At 39.8% G+C, this 21865-nt stretch overlaps 1 protein-coding gene across 7 annotated transcripts in view; it reads left to right on the forward strand.

The window, feature by feature from the left end:
- Ptpra (protein tyrosine phosphatase receptor type A) overlaps positions 1-21865 on the forward strand; it is a 185949-nt gene that overhangs the window by 56931 nt on the left and 107153 nt on the right. For 2 of the 7 annotated variants that reach the window (XM_045156284.1, XM_045156282.1), the window contains exon 3: positions 10653-10728. The exons of the other annotated variants lie outside the window; for them this stretch is intronic. The gene's annotated coding sequence lies outside the window, so the exon portion shown is untranslated. The remainder of the gene's footprint in view (positions 1-10652; positions 10729-21865) is intronic. 7 annotated transcript variants of the gene reach the window in all.

Here is a 21865-nt window from a genome sequence, read left to right on the forward strand (position 1 = left end):
GGCTTTTCATGAGTGTACTAGGCTCTCAGCACTGCTAGACTCTGCACAGGCATTGTGAAAGAATTAAACTGCCCACCCTCCCCCATGCTGGTCTCATAGACTCTTTCAGGAAATATTCACAGGCTATGTTTAGCTCAGCAGGAACTCTGCTAATGCTGAATCCATGGACTGCCCTTCTTCCAGAGATTCAGTATTGATTAGTGTCATAGCCACCAAATATAATATAATGTCTGCCAGTATATGATAGAGTGACCTGCAACCTAATTTTCTCCTAATTATTAAGCCAAAGTTTAAGATGTGTTTATAATAAAATTACTTATATGTAGAACTTACCTATTGATAATTTCTGTCAATTTGTTTGGATAGAAAGGATGAATGTGTCAAATGACCTAGATACATACTCAAAACTTTTTAAAAGAAGCTAGTCTACTCAAAGCATGGTGTTGCATATTTATAATCTCAGCACTCGAGAGGTAGAGGTAGGAAGATCAGGAGTACAGAGGCCAGACTGAGCCATACAGTAAAGACAGAAAAAGAGGCATTAGTGACAGAAGCATATAACTAGTACTGATAAGAGTTTCTGTTTCAATTGCAGGAGTAGAGGAACTAAGAAAGCATGGAATTGTAGAGGGATATTTGGAAGGCCACTTGTGGCACAGTTGAGGAGGAGTGAAGGGTTTATACCTATTGGCATTTGTGTTCTGCTGAGAATCCACACTGTAACAACTATAGAGTTAGCCGTGTTCATTTTTGAAGGGCATCATCAGTTACAACAGGTTTTAAGCAAGCTTGATGAAATTAGTTTCTAGGGGTCTGCTAGTTTATGTACTGCATTGTTTGCAGTGTTAAATATTTTCACATCTTCTGTGAAATCCCTTTGTATTCTCAATCATTTCTACCATCTACTTTCCTTTCCTATCAATACTAGACAGACTCTGATTCAACAGTTCAGCCATTCTTTTGCCAAAATTCAACCTCTACTTCTTTATAGTTTTGTTACATTAAGAAAAAAATCTGTTTTCTAAACTGCTAATGCTTAGGATTCTTTAGAATTTTAGAAAAAAATTGGTTCTCAAAGGCCAGGCGTGGTGGTGCACACCTTTAAACCCAGCATGTGGGAGGCAGAGGTAGGACGATTATCTTGAGTTCGAGGCCACCCTGAGACTACATAGTGAGTTCTAGGTCAGCATGGGCTAGAAACCCTACCTTGAAAAACCAAAAAATAAATATATAATATGTATTATATACACATTATATAAATATATATATTTCCTTCTCATCTGGTTCCTTCTTCTTAACATCTTCACATAGTTACATTTCTCTTTACCTAACCAGTTACCTTTCTTTTATTTTATTTTTTTTAATTTATTTGAGAGCGACAGACAAAGAGAGAAAGACAGAGGGAGAGAGAGAGAATGGGCACGCCAGGGCTTCCAGCCTCTGCAAACAAACTCCAGACGCGTGTGCCCCCTTGTGCATCTGGCTAACGTGGGACCTGGGGAAGCGAGCCTTGAACCGGGGTCCTTAGGCTTCACAGGCAAGTGCTTAACCGCTAAGCCATTTCTCCAGCCCCAGTTACCTTTCTTGAATGCAATTTAGTGGCTTTTTTTTTACTAGGGGATGAAGATTCGGTATTTAAGGAGTTGAGGTTTACAGGACAGTTGTAACACAATTGCCTGGAAGAAAACTAGGCTACAGTGAGACCTCATCTCAAGAGAAGCAAAACAAAACAAACAAAAAAACCTACACCTGTCCTAGTACTGGGGGGGGGGGGCAGAGGTAGGAAGATCATTGTGCATTCGAGCCCAGCCTGAGAGTACATAGTGACATGTCATGCCATGCAGAGACCAAAGGAGGAAGCACTGCAGTCAGTGAAGAAACAGGGAACAAGGTAAAGACAAGAGCCTTTATGGCAGTTTCAGTGGAAGGAATGGGCAAGGCAGAGTATAGTAAGGGAGCACAGAATTAGTTTAGATCATTTCAGTGGGGCATGTAAGAACTGTCCCCTGGTTGCCTGGTTCTTGGTCCTGAGGTGAACAAGGTGAGTGGATAGTGGCCCAATGAGGGATAATAAGAACTTGTTAATAGAGGTGGTCCCAAGAAGGGTTATAGACTACCTCTGGTAATTAGCTACTTTAGTCAAAGTACTATACAATACTTTTTTTTTGAGATAGCATCTTACTCTAGCCCAGGCTGACTTGGAATTCACTGTGTATTCTCAGGGTGGCTTCAAACTCACAGCAAGCCTCCTGAGTGCTGGAATTAAAGGCGTGTGCCACCGTGCCTGGCTCCCATACAACACCTTTTTAAACTTTACTTGTACAAAACTCCAGAAAACACAGTAACCTAAGGTGACAGAAAAAAAAAAAAAGGTTGCTTGGGGATGGTTGAGTGGACAGTAGTAATAAGAGAGATTACAAAGCAGCACGAGGAAACTTTGGGAAATAAGTATATTTACACTTTGTTGATTTGGGTGGTTTCACAGCTGTACATACAAGTCAGTGGTAAGATTTTATATATAGCTTCAAATGTGTACAGTTTATTGCATGTGCCTTCCTTCACCAATGACAGTATACATAATAAAAATATTAGCCAGGCATGGTGGTACACACCTTTAATCTGAGCACTTGGAAGGCAGAGGTAGGAGGATTACCATGAATTTGAGGCCACCCTGAGACTACATAGTGAATTCCAGGTCAACCTGGGCTAGAGCGAGACCCTGCCTCGAAAAATTGAAAACCAAAAACCAAAAAACATGATGGAAACATTTCTTCCACTGAAACTTCCATGTACCTTCCTTCTGGGAGTTGTGACTATCATCTCTTGACCAGTTGTTCTCACTACATCCAAATAATAATGATAATGAAACTTATGTTTAAAAACAATTCTTGGGCTGGAGAGATGGCATAACAATTAAGGCACTTGCCTGCAAAGCCTAAGGACCCAGATTCAATTCCCCAGTATCCTTGTAATCCAGATTCACAAAATGGCACATGCATCTGGAATTCGTTTGCTGGAGGCCCTTGTGTGCCTATTCTTTTTCTTTTCCTATTTGCCTCTCTCTCTTTCAAATAACTAAATTAATCAAAATAAAATATCTTTAAAAATCTTATAAAAACAATTCTTTGTCTTTTGTTTATCTGTTTAATTGTTGTTATACATTTAAGTTGTTTCCAGTTTTGAGCTATTACAGACAAAACTTCTGGGTTGGGGGATGCAGAGATGATTTAACATTTAAGGCACTGCAAAGCCAAAGGACCCAGATTCTATTCCCTAGGACCCACATAAGCCAGATGCATAAGATGATGCATTGGTCTGGAGTTCATTTGCAGTGGCTAGGGGCCCTGGCATGCCCATTTTTTTCTGCTCCCCCCCCCCCAAATAAATAAATTAAAAAAAAACTTATGGGTTGGGGGGATGGCCCAGTGGTTAAAGGCACTTGTGAGGCCTGCCAGCCTGAGTTCAGTTTCCCAGTACCCACATAAAGACAGATGCACAAAGTAGCATATGCATCTGGAGTTAACAGCAAGAGGCTCTGGTGTGCCCGTTTTCTGCACCCCCCCCCCATGATCACAAGTGAATCAATAAAATTGTTTTTAAGTCACAAAACTTCAGTGAACTTTAATGTACATATTTTTAAAAAAATGTATTTGTGAGCCAGGCATGGTGGTGCATACCTTTAATCCCAGCACTCAGGAGGCAGAGGGAGGAGGATCGCCACAACTTCAAGGCCACCTGGAGACCACATAGTGAATTCCAGGTCAACCTGGGCTAGAACAAGACCCAACCTCAAAAAAAAAAAAAAACTTTGTGCAGCTTTTGAGATGGCTCAACACTTAGACGCTTGCCTGCAAAGCCTAAGGACCTGAGTTCAATGCCCTAGTACCCACATAAAGCCAGATGCACAAACCGATGCATGTGTCTGGAGTTCACTTGTAGTGGCTAGAGGCCCTGACACACCCATTCTTTATCTGCTTCTTTGTCTCACTTGCAAATAAATAAATAAAATATTAAAAGAAAAAATTATGTCTGTATGTATGCATGCACATGCCACGCAAGAGCTGTTGCATATGAACTCCAGACACATATACCACTTTGCACCCAGCTTTGCATAAATGCTGAGGAATTGATTGGGTCTGGTAGGCTTTGCACACAAATACCCTAATCACAGGGCCATCTCCCCAGCCCCTAATGTGCAAAGTTTTTTTTTGTGTTGTTGTTGTTTGTTTGTTTTATTGTGCAAACTTTTTATTGAGCATATATTTCCTCTTATGGATATCCAACAAAGAATGAAATAACTGGATCATATGATAGGCATGTTTAGCTTTTGTATTTTATGTATATATGTATTTCCTTGGGAGGAAGGATTCTTGCTGTTGCAAATGAATGCCAGATAGATGTGCAACTTTTTATGTCTGGCTTTACATGGGTATTAGGGAATTGAACCCAGGCTGACAGGCTTTATGATTAAGTGCCTTTATTTTTTAATTAATTAATTGAATTGCAAGTATAGATACAAATAAGAGAGAAAAAGAGAATAGATCCACCAGGGCTTCTAGCCACTGCAAGCAAACTCCAAATACATGCCTCACTTTGTGCATCTGGCTTTATGTGGGTACTGGGAACCCCGTTGTTAGGCTTTGTAGGCAAGTACCTTTACCACTTAATCATCTCTTCTGCCCTTAGTTTCTGGGTTTTTAGTCTACTGTTACCTTAAATGTAACATTTTGACTTCTTGTTTTTCTCCTAGTCTATAAAATGATGACACTTTGTGGCTTTTATGGACTTTTTAGCACTCTGGTGTAAAGTTCCTACCACCTGCAATGATATATGTGTGTATGTATGTACACACACACACACATATCATACATATGTACATACAGTCTTAGCTAGACTGAATACTTGGTTACCATAGAGTGGGGAGACACAAATTTTCTGTGGAAAGGTTAAGTTTTGCCTTAAGTGATGATGGTAAGGTTGCCAACAGAGAGTGAAAGGGAGATTAGAAAGGAGATACAGAGCCATGTGTGGTGGCACATGCCTTTAATCCCAGCACTTGGGAGGCAGAGATAGGAGGATTTCTGTGAGTTCGAGGCCACCCTGAGACTCCATAGTAAGTTCCAGGTCAGCCTGGGCTAGAGTGAGACCCTACTGTGAAAAACCAAAAAAATCAAACAAAAAAGAAAGAAAGAGAAAGAGAGAGGGAGGGAGGGAGGGAGGGAGGGAGATACAGAGATATGTTATCCAACATTCTAAGCAGGAATCATTACATTTGAGCTTAGAAATGTTCCTCTGTGAAGTTTTCAGATACTGTCTCATATCCCATACTGTATAAAAGTCAGGGACCTTGGGGCCAGGCTTTGTGCTGCACACCTTTAATCCCAGAACTTGGAGGCAGAGGTAGGATGACTGACTTTGAAGCCAGCCTGAGACTACATACATACAGCTTGAGTCACTTTCAGGTCAATCTCAGCTGATGTGAAACCCTACCTCCAAAAAAAAAAAAGAAAAAGAAAAAGAAAGCCCCCATGTTCTTTACCAGTCCCAGTACTGTTCAGAAGTCCACAGCCTCATCTGGCCAGACATGGTGGCATATATTGTCTTTAATCCCAACATTCTGGGGACAGAAGTAGAAAGATTGCTATGAGTTTGAGGCTAGCTAGCCTGAGACTACTGAGTGAGTACCTGGTCAGTCTCAGCTAGAGTGAGACACTACTTCAAAATAAAACAAAAATACAGGGCTGGACAGATGGCTTAGTGATTAAGATGCTTGCCCGCAAAGTCTAAGGATCTGAGTTTGAGTCACCAGTGCCTACGCAAAGCCAGATGCATGAAGTGGCACATGCATCTGGAGTTCATTTGCAGTGGTTGGAGACCCTGGCATGCTGATTCTCTGTCTTCTTTCTATCTCTCTGCTTGGAAGTAAATAAATAAAAATACATTTTTTAAAAAAATGGATACAGGAATTTTGGGTTCCTTATGTGCCAATACACCAATAATTTATTATGTTCCCGGATCCTTGCCCTATGAATTCAAACAATGAAATCCATGGACCAGAGGATAAAGTTCAGAAAGACTTTATTATAGCTTAAAGCTTTAGGAGAACAAAGAGAAGGGGGTTTAATCCTAGAACATAAGAAAAAGAAGCAAGATGGAATTCTTGTCCAGGGAAGCAAGAGGGGCTTTGAGAACCCCCTCTTGAGATTCAGATCTGGGATTTTTGTTTGGACTGGCTGTGTTACTATAAACAAAGACCAGATTTTACAGCTTTGCCAGTAATCTTAGGTAAGATTCAGAGTTTTTGTCCTCTGGGAAGGGTGCAAGCTTAATCTAGAAATCTTTCTTTCCTGGAGGGTGTAACTTCCAGGTTTGTGCAAGCTTAGTGACATTTCCTGCTTTTAGTGAAGTAATAAGAAACCGCTCACTTTTCTGTTATTCTAACTGCCTAGCCAATTTCTGTCTCCTATCAGAACCAACCAACAAAAAACAAAGTCTCATCTGATACTCAAGAGAGTCAGTCAAGTGTGAGACCTACATCAGTGTGCAAGTTACATATTTCCAACATATAATGACACAGAATAAACAAGTGATAGAATGATTATATATTATAAAAGTTTGAGAGGCTGTATGCTTTAACAATCTGGCATTGAAGGCCTGGAGGAATCCTGAAGAGCCCTTGGTCTTTAGTATATGTTGGAAAACTGTTGAAACTGGGCTCTAGTGTGTCCATGAGGATGGCCAAAACAGGGTAGATGCATGCACCAGCAAGTAGCACAAGCAGCCAAGTAAAAGGCCCTGTGCTCTCTTGGTGCTTCTTCATATATATAGTATACCACTGGAAGAGCTGCTCATTGTGGAGGAAAGACTTCCCTCACAGACCTACTCAGGGGGTATGTCTCTCATTAGATTATGAATCTGATCAAGTCAGTATCAGAATTTAATCATCACATCTGTTCTCCTCTATTGTTCTTCTGTCTTACTTTCTTGAGACAGTGTCTCTCACTGAACCTGGATCTCATGCCATTTTTTTGGTTAGACTGGCTGACTAGTGAGTGCCCAGTGATACTCCTGTATCTGCCACACACGCACACACCTGCACGCCCCCTCCCTCCCTCCCTCCCTCCCTCCCTCCCTCCCTCCCTCCCTCCCTCCCTCCCTCCCTTCCTTCCTTCCTTCCTTCCTTCAGCACTGGGGTTTCAGGTGTGCATAGCCACGCCAGGCTTTTTGCAAGGGTGCTAAAAGCCAAAATCAGGGACTCATGCTTGCACAGCAAGTGTTCTTACCCATGGAGCCAGCTCCCCAACTCTCCTGTCCCCAGTTTTATTTTTATTTCTATATTTTATTGGTTTTTCGAGATAGGATCTTGCTCTAGCCCAGGCCTATCCCCCATTTTTATTTATTTATTTTTATTTTTTGGTTTTCGAGGTAGAATCTCACTCTAGTTCAGGCTGGCCTGGAATTCACTATGTAGTCTCAGGGTGGCCTCACACTCACAATGGTCCTCCTACCTCTGCCTCCCGAGGGCTGGGATTAAAGGGTGCGCCACCACGTCCGGCTATCCCCCATTTTTAAAATCAGATTGTATTTTGTTGTTGAGTTCTAAGTGCTCTTTCTATGGCCTAGATTTCAATACTTTATCAGATGATTAGCAAAGGGTGCTTTACATACATTTTCCTCCCATCCTTGGGTTGCCTATTCATTTACTTACAGTGTCATTTGATTTCCAAAAGTTACTAATTTTGATGAAACTCAACTTACCTGTATTTTTTTGCCTGTGCTTAAAAGTGTCATATCTAAAAGAAAATTTATTTATTTGACAGAAAGAGAGAGAGAGAGAGAGAGAATGGACATGCCAGGGCCTCCAGCTACTGCAGACGAGCTCCAGATGCATGCGCCCCCTTGTGCATCTGGCTAACATGGGTCCTGGGGAAAAGAACCTGGGTCCTTTGGCTTTACAGGCAAATCCCTTAACTGCTAAGCCAAAAAAATTTTAAAGTTCTGTGTCTGAGCTGGAGAGATAGCTCAACCATTAGGGTGATTGCCTGCAAAGCCTAAGGACTCAGGTTCATTCCCCAATACCCATGTAGAACCATATGCACAAGATGGCACGTGTGTCTGGAGTTCATTTGTAGTGGCTAAAGGCCCTGGCACGCCCATTCTCTCGCCCCCCCTTGCTTCTGTCTCTCATAAATAAAAAATTATTAATCCACAAAAATAATTTTTAAAGTGCCATATCCAAAATTCATTATCAAATCTAGTGTTATACAACTTTTGCCTTATGGTTTCTTAAAAGAGTTTTATAGTTTTAGACCTCACATTTACATCTGACTCATTTGAATTAATTTCCCAGCTTCATTCTGTTTCATGTGATTATCTAGTTTTCCAGCTACCTTTTTTTTGTGTGTATGTAAGGAGGGATGTGTTTATATGCCTGTTCATGTGTGGAGGTTAGAGAACAACTTTTGTGGTATCAGTCCATGCCTTCCACCTCATTTGAGATGGGCTCTCTTGTTCTTGTTGTTCACCAGTATTCCGGTTGACAAGCTTCTGAGAAATTCTCTTGTTTTCATCTACCATCTGCCCCCCAGTGTGCTAGGATTACAGAAGTTTACACAATATGGCTTTTACATGGGGCCTAGAGATATGAAGTCAGGTACTCAAGCTTGCTTGGCAAGCACTTTATCTACTGAGCTCTCTCTCCAACCTCTAGGTACCATTTCCTGGAAAAAAAAAATGACATTTTGAATACAATTGAGCTTTTGTCAAAAATTATTTGGAGCCAGGCATGGTGGCACATGCCTTTAATCCCAGCACTCGAGAGGCAGAAGTAGGTGGATTACTGTGGGTTCAAGGCTACTCTGAGACTACATAGTGAATTCCAAGTTAGCCTGGGCTAGAGTGAGACCCTTGAAAAACCAAAAATATACATATATATTTGGGCATATTTGTATAGGTTTATGTCTTGTTCTACATTTTTAAAGTACATTTTTAAGTAAGTTTGTTATAATTTTATTTAACAACCTAGGAAATTTACAGCCATCAACAGTTCCAGTACAAGTTTTTGTTTCTGTTTGGAGGTAGGGTCTCATTGTAGCCCTGGATGACCTGACACTCATTCTTTAGTCCCAGTTTAGCCTTAAGCTCATAGTGATCCTCCTACATCTGCCTCCCTAGCACTGGGATTAGCACCATCACGCCTAGTTTATACATATATACTTTTTGAATAGCACATGTGAAGGTATCGCTCTAAAATTAACCTCATTGGTTTCATTCTCAGCAAACTGACCTGACCCACTATAGTTGCTGGTGTCAGTGCATGTTCTATTTCTACAATGTATTTGTTCGTGACAATCGAAGATGTTAATTTCACATGCAGGGCATAAGGTCTATCACTGCCACCATAGGATTTCTTCTCTGTATCCAGTGTGTTCTTTAAAACAAACAAACAAAAGGGCTGGAGAGATGGCTTAGCAGTTAAGCGCTCACCTGTGAAGCCTATGGACCCCGGTTCGAGGCTCGGTTCCCCAGGTCCCACGTTAGCCAGATGCACAAGGGGGCGCATGCGTCTGGAGTTCGTTTGCAGAGGCTGGAAGCCCTGGCACACCCATTCTCTCTCTCTCCCTCTGTGTCTTTCTCTCTGTGTCTGTCGCTCTCAAGTAAATAAATAAAAAATAAATAAAAATGAAAATTAAAAAAAAAAACAAAACAAAAAACAAACCTTACAAGCAGAGAGAGAGAGAGAGAGAATAAGAATATAGGTACACCAGGGCCTTCTGTCACTGCAAACAAAACTCCAGATACATATGCCGATTTGTGCATCTGGCTTTATGTGTGGGTACTGGGGAATTGAACCCAGACCATCAGGTTTTGAAAGCAAGTGCCTTTAACCACTGAGAAATCTCCTCATCCATTATGGGTGTTTTACTTGTTTGTTTATTTTTTGTTTTTTGTTTTGTTTTTTCAAGGTAGGGTCTCACTATGTAGTCTCAGGGTGGCCTCAAACTCACAGCCATCCTACCTCTGCTTCCGGAGGACTGGGAAGCTCATCCATTATGTTTTTATAAAACTGTTCTTGATTTCACAGGAACTTGAGTAGGTTCTAGTCAGTCCCACATCTGTGTCCCCATACACCACCACACCCCCTATTCATGACTTTTCTTCCTAGCTGCCTACCCCTGTGAATTCTAGAGTGCTGGAAGGAATTATTTCTGCTGAGTCACCTAGTTCTACATTTTATTCCATTTTTGTCAGTCCTTTTGCTAATACCACACTGTCTTAATTATGATTGTTACAGGTAGACTTTAATATTGAGTAGGTAGATCCCTCTCACTTTTCTGTTTTATTCTAGTTTTTGGATTATCAAGGTAGGGTCTCGCTCTAGCCCAGGCTGACCTGGAATTCACTCGATAGTCTCAGGGTGGCTTTGAACTCACGGTGATCCTCCTACCTCTGCCTCCCAAGTGCTGGGATTAAAGACATGCACCACCACACCCAGCTTTATTTTTTATTTTGTATCAGTAACCTACATTATGTTTTGGGTTCCTATCTACTATTATACTAAAAGCAGTACAAATACTTTTTCATTGTTCTTTTGTCTTAATTAATCTGAAGTATAAATTTATTCCAAATTGTTATATGTTTGTTCATTGTAGTGATGTTGTCAGCACTGACAGGGAGATTCAGCCCAGCACTGATGCCTGAGGAGTCTGCTTAGGAACCTCCATTCAGGTAAAGCCTGATCCTTAACTACACCACCTAAAAAGAAGAAGAGAAGAGAGAAAGAAAGAAAGATTACCAAGTCAGAATGAAGCAGTCATTAAGCTTATTAAGTCTTGAGACAAAAAGACATATAGGAAAGCAATATAGTATACACCGTCAAGACATGGGTTTTGTAAAGTTTTTCAAGAGGGAGGGTATGTGTGTGTGCATGTGTGTGTGTATGTCATATATATATATGATTTTGTGTCTTTCTAAGTTATATTGTTCAAAGGATGTCACACCAGACTTAAAGATTGAAGGTTTTAAAATTAGGTAAAAAAAATAGAAAAGCTAGTTTACTTATTTTTCTTAAAGAATTTCCTTTTGTAAATGAAATTTTTTTAAATTTTTTTTTATTTATTTGAGAGTGACAGATACAGAGAGAAAGACAGATAGAGGGGGAGAGAGAGAATGGGCGCGCCAGGGCTTCCAGCCTCTGCAAACGAACTCCAGACGCGTGCGCCCTCTTGTGCATCTGGCTAACGTGGGACCTGGGGAACCGAGCCTCGAACCGGGGTCCTTAGGCTTCACAGGCAAGCGCTTAACCACTAAGCCATCTCTCCAGCCCTGTAAATGAAATTTTAAAGTGGTTTTCTGAAGTGCATTGTTTGGATTTCAGGATGAGAAAGAAGTGTTAAGAGCATTAATGTAAAAAAAAAAAAAAAAAAAAAAAAAAATTTTGGTGGGCTGGAGAGATGGCTTAGCGGTTAAGGCGCTTGCCTGCAAAGCCAAAGGACCCAGGTTCAATTCTCCACAACCCACATTAGCCAGATGCACAAGGGGGCGCACGCATCTGGAGTTCATTTGCAGTGTCTGGAGGCCCTGGCATGCCCATTCTCTCTCTCTCTCTCTGTCAAATAAATAAATAATAAAAATATTTTTTTTTAAAAGAAAGAACATTAAAAAAAGCCATTTTGGCCCTAAGTAAGCATAGTAAGCATAAGTTTGTTGTTATCCTCACTTGAGATGTATCTTGGAAAAGAGAATGTTGACTGTAGGCAATCTTGGCTTTATCAATTGTGTTGATGTTTCAGAATCTCAGCCAAATCTGGAGTAAGGGGCAAACTTTCCTAATGTCCTCTTGATTTTTTTCTCTCTCCTGTCTCAGTGTGACTAGCTTTCCTGCCTCTAGGCTCATCTCTGTTAAGGCCCCAAACTGAATTTTGGTAGATGTAACTGAACAGTGATAGAATTTTATCTTTGTTAGTGAGCTGCTGTCCATGACCTCTGCATTAATATTAATATTAATATTAGAGGGTCCTTCTCCCTCTGTGGTAGACTTACCTATAAAGAAAGTTGATTTCTGGTATTGGAGACCTTCCTCAGAAGCTCATCAGCAGTTGTTTAAGCCATTTTTTTGTTGTACTGTGTTTTACTCCACCCTCCCTTGGTTAAATGTATCAATTTCCTACTCATTAGCATCTACCTATTGGCTTTTGCTTGTAAGATATCTCCTGTCTGACTTGCTTTTTGTTGCATTTGTCACATATACAGCTGTCCTTGTCCCTTCCTTGGCTTTTTTTGCCTGACTTCCATGGCAACTACTCTGTTATTTCCTGTCTCCCATTCGGCTCCTTCTCTTGCCTCTCCCAGCAGGTACAGTATGTACTAGAATATTGCCCATTCTTTCCATTCAGAACTAAACTCATCACCTTCCCCACTGCATGTTTTCAATCTAGTTATCCTCTTACCTATAGCATTTTGATACACTTAGGTTGGACACATGGACCTTACCTATCCCCTCAAACTCTTCCCAGCCCTGCCTTCCTATGAATTTCTCTAGCTTTATTGGTTAGGTTATTTCCAAAGGCTTTAGTCAGTGATATTCCTTATCTCAAACCCCATCAGCTGAGCCTTAGTCTTACTATTAATTTTTCTAAAATCCAAATTGTGTGGGGACAACTTCCTTATAATAAAACCATTAGTGGACCAGGCGTGGTGGTGCACACCTTTAATCCCAGCACTCCAGAGGCAGAGGTAAGAGGATCACCGTGAGTTCAAGGCCACCCTGAGACTACATAGTGGAAGTCAGCCTGGGTTGGAGCGAGACCCTACCTTGGGGGAAAAAAAAATAGCATTGATGCCTACCAGTTGTGCTCACTGGTAAGTTAGAACTTTTTATTATGGGGGAAAAATACTAAAATAAACAAACAACAAACAAAAATATCACCTTGTTAGTGTGGCTCGTAGGACCTTTCCCCGAAAGCTGTGACGTGTAATGTTACACAAAGTGATGGGTATTTGCTTCTGCCTGGTTATGTGCATTATACTTTCCATCCATCCTCTCAGGTACCAGTCTGTTTCTGTCATTTTTCACATTCATTTACCAAATACTTCTCGAAGTCCTCTTTGATGCCTATAATAGAATTGTGCCCTCTGAGGATGAAATCTGAGCAGCTTAAAACCTTCACCTGCACAGGTCCTGTGGGCTGGATTGGCTGGAGTTGGAACGCCAGTGATTGAGCTTTCCTGAGTCATCACCAGTGCAGAGGTGACACTTTTGAGTAATGCATCTAAACAGATCACCCCTGCCTAATAATTCCTTTGGTATAAAAGTGCCCTGTCTTTGTTGCTAGTGGGACCAGACAGACAGGCCGTTTCCAAGTCTCTGTGCTTAAAAAACTGTCTGATCCAGGACTTTACCCCCTCCCTTCTAATGGGCAGGAGCTCTCTGTACTTTCCCCTCTGTCCTTCTTTCTCTCTTGTGTGTGTGTGTGTGTGTGTTGTTTTGTTTTTGAGGTAGGGTTTCACTCTAGCCCAGGCTGACCTGGAATGCACTAGGTAGTCTCAGGCTGGTGCCTGGAACTCACTCAAACTCTGGGATTAAAGGCATGTGCCACCATGCCCAGCCTCCTCTTTACTTCTCTTAATCTAACAAAGTCTCTCTAAACCTTACCCTCTGGTCTGGGCTACAGAGAGAGAAATTTTTAATTTTTTATTTTTTGAGGTAGGGTTTCATTCTAGCTCAGGCTGACCTGGAATTCATGTAGTCTCAGGGTGGCCTCAAACTCATGGTGGTCCTCCTACCTCTGCCTCCCAAGTGCCGGGATTAAAGGCACACACCACCATACCTGGCTTAAGAGAGATACTTTCTTAAAAATAAAAATGAGGGCTGGAGGGATGGCTTGTTGTAAAGGGATTTGGCTGCAAAGCCTAAGGACTCAGGTTCAATTCCCGAGTAACCACATAAGCCAGATGTACATGGTGGTACATGCATGTGTTCGTTTACAGTAGCTGGCTGCCGTGATACACCCATTCTTTCTATATATCTGCCTCTTTCTTCCTTCCTTTCTTTTTTTCAAAAATTTCTCTCTTTCTCCCTCTCTTAAATAAATAAAATATTTAAAAATAAAAATAATGAGCCAGGGACTAGAGAGATGGCTTAGTGGTTAAGGTATTGTCTGCAAAGCCTAAGGACCTATGTTCAACTCTTCAGGTCCTATGTAAGCCAGGCACACAAGGCATTGCCCATGTTTGGAGTTCATTTGCAGTGGCTGGAGGCCCTGACATGCCAATTTTCTGTCTCTCTTTCTCACTCTCACCCTCTCACATAAAAATATCCCCCCCCCCAAAAAAAAATGAGCCGGAATATGGCACATGCCTTTATTTCCAGCACTTGGGAGACTGAGGTAGGAGAATTGCTGTGAGTTCAAGGCCAACCTGACACGGATTCCAAATTAGCCTGGGCTAGAGCAAGATCCTACCTCAAAACCCAAAAATAAATAAATATATATAAAAATGAGCCTGCTGTGGTAATACACAACTTTATTTCAAGCACTTGGGTGGCAGAGGTAGGAGGATCTCTGAGTTCAAGCCCAGCCTGGGACTGTAGAGAGAGTTCCAGGTCATTCTGGGCTAGAGTGAAACCCTACCTCAAAAAACAAACAAGCAAAAAGCCGGGCATGGTGGCGTGCGCCTTTAATCCCAGCACTCGGGAGGCAGAGGTAGGAGGATCACCATGAGTTCGAGGCCACCCTGAGACTCCATAGTGAATTCCAGGTCAGCATGAGCTAGAGTGAGACCCTACCTCGAAAATCCAAAAAAAAAAAAGACAAGCAGACAAACTACCTAATGGGCGTGTGCAACCTTGCGCTTGACTCACCTTTGTGCATCTGGCTAACTTTTATAATTCAGGATCTCAGTGGTTTACTTGCTCCTCAGTGCAAGTTAGTAAAGTACCTATGTCTGATATGTCAATATCTGGGGAATCAGAAGGAAAGAACATGAGCTTTGGATTTTGAAAAGCTGTGAGTTTAAATACCAGTAATCATTTATTAGATATGTGACCTTGAAGAAATTCCTTAACTTCTGGAATAATAGTACCTAACTTTTGTGAGGATTAAATGGACTTCAGTACATAAAATGCCTATTACAGGTACCTGGAAAATAGCAGGTTTGAGGATTGTAGTTTTGCAAATTACATGAGGGGAAAAAGGAAAAGAGGAGAAATGGGAAAAAAAAAAAAGTAGAAGATGAAGAGGGAGGGGAAAGGAAGAAAAATGATAAAGTATAGTACCAAAATGCTTATGGAAGTTCCATTCACCTTACTTTCATGAGTATACATTTTTTCCACACATACAGGTTTTTGAGTCCATGTGGTTATCTAGTTTTGTATGTTACTTTTTCCTCTAAGCTTAAAAAATTCAGGGACTGGTGAGATGGCTTAGTGGTTAAGGTGCTTGCCTGCAAAGCCAAAGGACCCAGGTTTGATTCCTCAGTGCCCATGTAAAGCCAGATGCACAAGGTGGCCCACGCGTGTGGAGTTCATCTGCAGTGGCTAGAGGCCCTGACACCCATTCTCTCTCCCTCTCTCTCTCTCTCTCTCTCTCTCTCTCTCTCTCTCTCTCTCTCTGCCTCTTTCTCTCAGTTGCAAATAAATAAATAGAAATCAAATATTTTTAAAAATCAGGCTTGTTCTAGTTTCTTGTTTCTTTTCACTTTGTATTTTTTTACTCCCTCTCTCCAAGCATCTCTGGGATAAAGTCTATTTGGTCAGGATGAATGAGTTTTCTGAAATAGTCTTATATTCTGTTTCCCAATATCTTGTTGGGAATTTTTGCATCCATGTTCATGAGGGAGATTGAACTGTAATTTTGTTGTTGGTGGTGGTGGTGATGATCTATCTTTCTTTGGTTTTGGTATCAGGGTGATGCTGCCTTCATAGAAGGAATTTGTTTAATTCCTTCTTTTCTATTTTATGGAAAAGTTTGAGAAATATTGGTGTTAGTTCTTCCATGAAGGTCTGGTAAAATTCACCAGTGAATCCATCTGGGCTTGGACTTTTTTTAGTTGGGAGGTTTTTTTGTTTGTTTGTTTTGTTTTGTTTCTTTTGTAACTGCTTGGATCTCCATACTTGTCATAGGTCTATTTAAGTGGTTAATCTCAACTTGATTTAATTTTGGTAGGTCATATAAATCAAGGGAATCATCCAGTTCTTTCAGATTTTCAAACATAGTGGGGTATATGTTCTTATAATATATCCCTATGATTTTTAAATTTCTTTGGTATCTGTTATGATGCTGCCTTTTTCATCTCTTATTTTATTAATTTGTGTCTCTTCTCTCTTTTGATCAGATTTGCTAAGGGTTTATCAATCTTGCTTATCCTTTCAAAGAACAAACCTTTTTTTTTTTCATTGATTCTTTGCTGTTTGTTTGTTTCTATTCATTAGTTTCTGCCCTAGTCTTTACTAGTTCTTCCTGTCTACTGATTTTTGGTTTGCCTTGGTCCTTTTCCAAGGCCTTAAGGTGAAACATTAAGTTGTTTACTTGTGATCTTTCTAATTTCTTTTTTTTTTTTTTTAATTTTTATTAACATTTTCCATGATTATAAAATATATCCCATGGTAATTCCCTCCCTCCCCACCCCCACACTTTCCCGTTTGAAATTCCATTCTCAATCATATTACCTCCCCATTACAATCATTGTAATTACATATATACAATATCAACCTATTAAGTATCCTCTTCCCTTCCTTTCTCCACCCTTTATGTCTCCTTTTCAACTTACTGGCCTCTGCTACTAAGTATTTTCATTCTCACACAGAAGCCCAGTCATCTGTAGCTAGGATCCCCATATGAGGGAGAACATGTGGCGCTTGGCTTTCTGGGCCTGGGTTACCTGACTTAGTATAATACTTTCCAGGTCCATCCATTTTTCTGCAAATTTCATAACTTCATTTTTCTTTACCGCTGAGTAGAACTCCATTGTATAAATGTACCACATCTTCATTATCCACTCATCTGTTGAGGGACATCTAGGCTGGTTCCATTTCCCAGCTATTATAAATTGAGCAGCAATAAACATGGTTGAGCATGTACTTCTAAGGAAATGAGATGAGTCCTTTGGATATATGCCTAGGAGTGCTATAGCTGGGTCATATGGTAGATCAATCTCTAGCTGCTTTAGGAACCTCCACACTGTTTTCCACAATGGCTGGACCAGATTGCATTCCCACCAGCAGTGCAGAAGGGTTCCTTTTTTTCCACATCCCCGCCAACATTTATGATCATTTGTTTTCATGATGGTGGCCAATCTGACAGGAGTGAGATGGAATCTCAATGTAGTTTTAATCTGCATTTCCCTGATGACTAGTGACGTAGAACATTTTTTTAGGTGCTTATATGCCATTCGTATTTCTTCCTTTGAGAACTCTCTATTTAGCTCCTTAGCCCATTTTTTGATTGGCCTGTTTGATTCCTTATTAGTTAACTTTTTGAGTTCTTTGTATATCCTAGGTATTAATCCTTTATCAGATATATAGCTGGCGAAGATTTTTTCCCATTCTGTAGGTTGCCTCTTTGCTTTTTTCACTGTGTCCTTTGCGGTGCAAAATCTTTGTAATTTCATTAGGTCCCAGTGGTTAATCTGTGGTTTTATTGCCTGAGCAATTGGGGTTGTATTTAGAAAGTCTTTGCCAAGACCAATATGTTGGAGGGTTTCCCCTACTTTTTCCTCTAGCAGTTTCAAAGTTTCCGGTCTGATGTTAAGGTCTTTAATCCATTTGGACTTAATTCTTGTGCATGGCGAGAGAGAAGAATCTATTTTCATCCTTCTGCAGATATTTATCCAGTTTTCAAAACACCATTTGCTGAAGAGGCTGTCTCTTCTCCAATGAGTATTTTTGGCATTTTTATCGAATATCAGGTGGCTATAGCTACTTGGGCTTACATCTGGGTCCTCTATTCTGTTCCACTGATCTACATGTCTGTTTTTGTGCCAGTACCATGCTGTTTTTGTTACTATGGCTCTGTAGTATAGGTTAAAATCAGGTATGGTGATACCACCAGCCTCTTTTTTGTTGCTCAGTATTATTTTAGATATTCGAGGTTTTTTGTGATTCCAAATGAATTTTTGGATTGTTTTTTCTATTTCCATGAAGAAAGCCTTTGGAATTTTGATAGGGATTGCATTAAATGTGTAGATTGCTTTAGGTAAGATTGCCATTTTCACGATATTGATTCTTCCAAGCCAGGAACAAGGGATGTTTCTCCACTTTCTAGTGTCTTCTGCAATTTCTCGCTTGAGTGTCTTAAAGTTCTCATTGTATAGATTCTTTACTTCCTTAGTTAGGTTTATTCCAAGGTATTTTATTTTTTTTGATGCAATTGTGAATGGGAGTGATTCTCTGATTTCATCCTCTGTGTGTTTGTTGTTAGCATATATGAAGGCTACTGATTTCTGTGTATTTATTTTGTATCCTGCTACATTGCTGTAGGTTTTGATTAGCTCTAACAGCTTGCTAGTAGAGTCTTTAGGGTCCTTTATGTATAGAATCATGTCATCTGCAAATAGTGATAACTTGATTTCTTCCTTTCCAATTTGTATCCCTTTTATGTGTGTCTCTTGCCTTATTGCTATGGCTAAGACTTCCAAAACTATATTAAATAGAAGTGGAGACAGTGGACACCCTTGTCTTGTTCCTGATTTTAGTGGAAAAGCTTCCAGTTTTTCCCCATTTAGTAATATGTTGGCTGTAGGCTTGTCATAAATAGCCTTTATTATATTGAGATATGTTCCTTCTATTCCCAGTCTCTGTAGGACTTTTATCATGAAGGGATGTTGGATTTTGTCAAATGCTTTCTCTGCATCTAATGAGATGATCATGTGGTTTTTGTCCTTCAACCCATTTATGTAATGTATTACATTTATAGATTTGCGTATGTTGAACCATCCCTGCATCTCTGGGATAAAGCCTACTTGGTTAGGGTGAATGATCTTTTTGATATACTCTTGTATTCTGTTTGCCAATATTTTGTTGAGAATTTTTGCATCTATGTTCATGAGGGAGATTGGTCTGTAATTTTCTTTTTTTGTTCTATCTTTGCCTGGTTTTGGTATCAGGGTGATGCTGGCCTCATAGAAGGAGTTTGGTAGGATTCCTTCTTTTTCTATTTCCTGGAAAAGCTTAAGAAGCAATGGTGTTAGCTCTTCCTTAAAAGTCTGGTAAAATTCAGCAGTGAATCCATCCGGGCCTGGGCTTTTTTTAGTTGGGAGATTATTGATAACTGCTCGGATCTCCATGTTTGTTATAGGTCTATTTAAGTGATTAATCTCATTTTGATTTAATTTAGGTAGGTCATATAGATCAAGGAAATCATCCATTTCTTTCAGATTTTCATACTTTGTGGAGTATATGCTTTTATAGTATGTCCCTATAATTTTTTGAATTTCTCTGGAATCTGTTGTGATGTTACCTTGTTCATCTCTGATTTTATTAATTTGTGTCTCTTCTCTCTTTCTTTTGGTCAGATTTGCTAAGGGTTTATCAATCTTGTTTATCCTTTCAAAGAACCAACTCTTTGTTTCATTAATTCTTTGGATTGTTCTTTTTGTTTCTATTTCATTAATTTCTGCCCTAATCTTTATTATTTCTTCCCGTCTACTACTTTTTGGTTTGCCTTGTTCTTCTTTTTCCAAGGCTTTAAGGCGAAGCATTAGGTCGTTTACTTGCGACCTTTCTAATTTCTTAATATAGGCACTTAAGGCTATAAATTTACCTCTTAGAACTGCCTTCATTGTGTCCCAGAGATTTTGGTATGTTGTGTTCTCATTATCATTTGACTCTATAAATTTTTTGATTTCCTTTTTGATTTCTTCATTGACCCACTCATCATTTAGTAGTGTATTGTTTAGTTTCCATGATTTTGTGTATGCTCTGTAGCCTTTCTTGCTACTGATTTGTAGTTTAATTCCATTGTGGTCAGATAGAATGCAAGGAATTATTTCAATTTTCCTGAATTTGTTAAGATTTGCTTTGTGTCCTAATATATGGTCTATTTTAGAGAATGTTCCATGTGCTGCTGAAAAGAATGTATATTCTGCAGCCTTTGGATGAAATGTCCTGTATATATCTGTTAGGTCCATATCTTCTATGACCTCATTTAGTCCAGATGCCTCTCTGTTTATTCTTTCCCTGGATGACCTGTCAATTGATGAGAGTGGGGTGTTAAAGTCACCCACCACCACCGTGTTTGGTGTTATCTGTGACCTTAGTTCTAATAGTGTTTGTTTGACGAATTTGGGAGCCCCCATGTTAGGTGCATATATGTTTAGGATTGTAATGTCCTCCTGTTGGAGTGTGCCCTTAATCAATATAAAGTGACCTTCCTTATCTTTTTTGACTAACTTCGGACTAAAGTCCACCCTGTCTGATATTAGGATAGCAACCCCTGCTTGTTTTCTAGGCCCATTTGCTTGAAACACCGTCTTCCAACCTTTCACCCTAAGATAATGTCTATCCTTTGTAGAAAGGTGAGTTTCTTGAAGACAACAAATTGTAGGATCCTGCTTTTTAACCCAGTCTGCAAATCTATGTCTTTTCGTTGGGGCATTGAGACCGTTGATATTAAGAGATATTATTGAAAGGTGTGTATTTTTGTTTGCCATTTGTGTGTGTGTGTGTGTGTTACTTGTTCTACCTGTGCTCTCTTCTGTTAACTGGTATTTGAGTATGGCTGGTTTTTTCTAGGTTCCTTATATGTGTGCTTTTCCTTTTGTTCAGCATGGAGGATTCTATCAAGTATTTTCTGTAGAGCTGGTTTTGTCTTCAGATATTCCTTTAACCTGCTTTTGTCATGGAATGTCTTTATTTCTCCATCTATTTGGATGGATAACTTTGCAGGATAAAGTAACCTTGGTTGACAGTTGTTATCTTTCAGAACTTGGAATATATCACTCCAGGCCCTTCTGGCTTTAAAAGTTTGTGTTGAATAATCTGCTGTAATCCTGATGGGCTTGCTTTTGTAGGTAACTTGATTTTTCTCTCTAACTGCTTTCAATATTTTTTCTTTGGGTTGTGTGTTTGGAAGTTTGAGTATAATGTGGCGAGGAGAGTTTCTTTCTGGGTTTTGTCTGGCTGGGGTTCTAAAGGCTTCCTGTATCTGTATTGGCACCTCTTTCCCAATTTGGGGAAAATTTTCCTCTATGATTTTGTTGAAGATGCCTACTATGCCTCTGGAGTGGAATTCTTCTCCTTCTACTATGCCCTGAATTCTTATATTGGATCTTTTCATAGTGTCCCGAATATCTTGAAATTCCCACTCATACTTTTCTATAAGTTTGTCTTTCTCTTTGTTGGACTGCATTAGGTCTGCCACCTGATCTTCTAGCTTAGATATTCTGTCTTCTCCCTCATCCATCCTACTGGTGAGATTTTCTACAGAGTTTTTTATTTCATTAACTGTGTTCTTCATTGCTAGTAATTCTGACTGGTTTTTCTTTATTATTTCTATTTCTCTATTTATGTCTTGTATTGCCTTCTTTATTTCATTAAATTGGTGTCCTGCCTCTTCTTTGATTCCTTTGATTTCCTCTTTGATTTCTTCTTTGATTGTTTTCATGTGTTCTTTGACCTCTTTGAACATATTTATAATTATTCTTTTGAACTCTTTCTCAGGCATTTCCTCTAACTCTTTCTCACTGGAGGACATTTCTGATGCATTAATACTTTTAGGTGGATTTATATCGTCTTGCTTTTTAGTGTTTCTTGTGTTATAATGTATATATTTTTGCATCTTGGATTAAGTTAATGCTTGGATTTTCTAGCTAGCTGTGTATTCTTAGCTGTATCAATTGATTTGGTGTAATATATTTTCAGGGTAGGACC

This window comes from Jaculus jaculus, chromosome 8, assembly GCF_020740685.1.
Source record: "Jaculus jaculus isolate mJacJac1 chromosome 8, mJacJac1.mat.Y.cur, whole genome shotgun sequence".
Lineage (NCBI taxonomy): Eukaryota > Metazoa > Chordata > Mammalia > Rodentia > Dipodidae > Jaculus > Jaculus jaculus.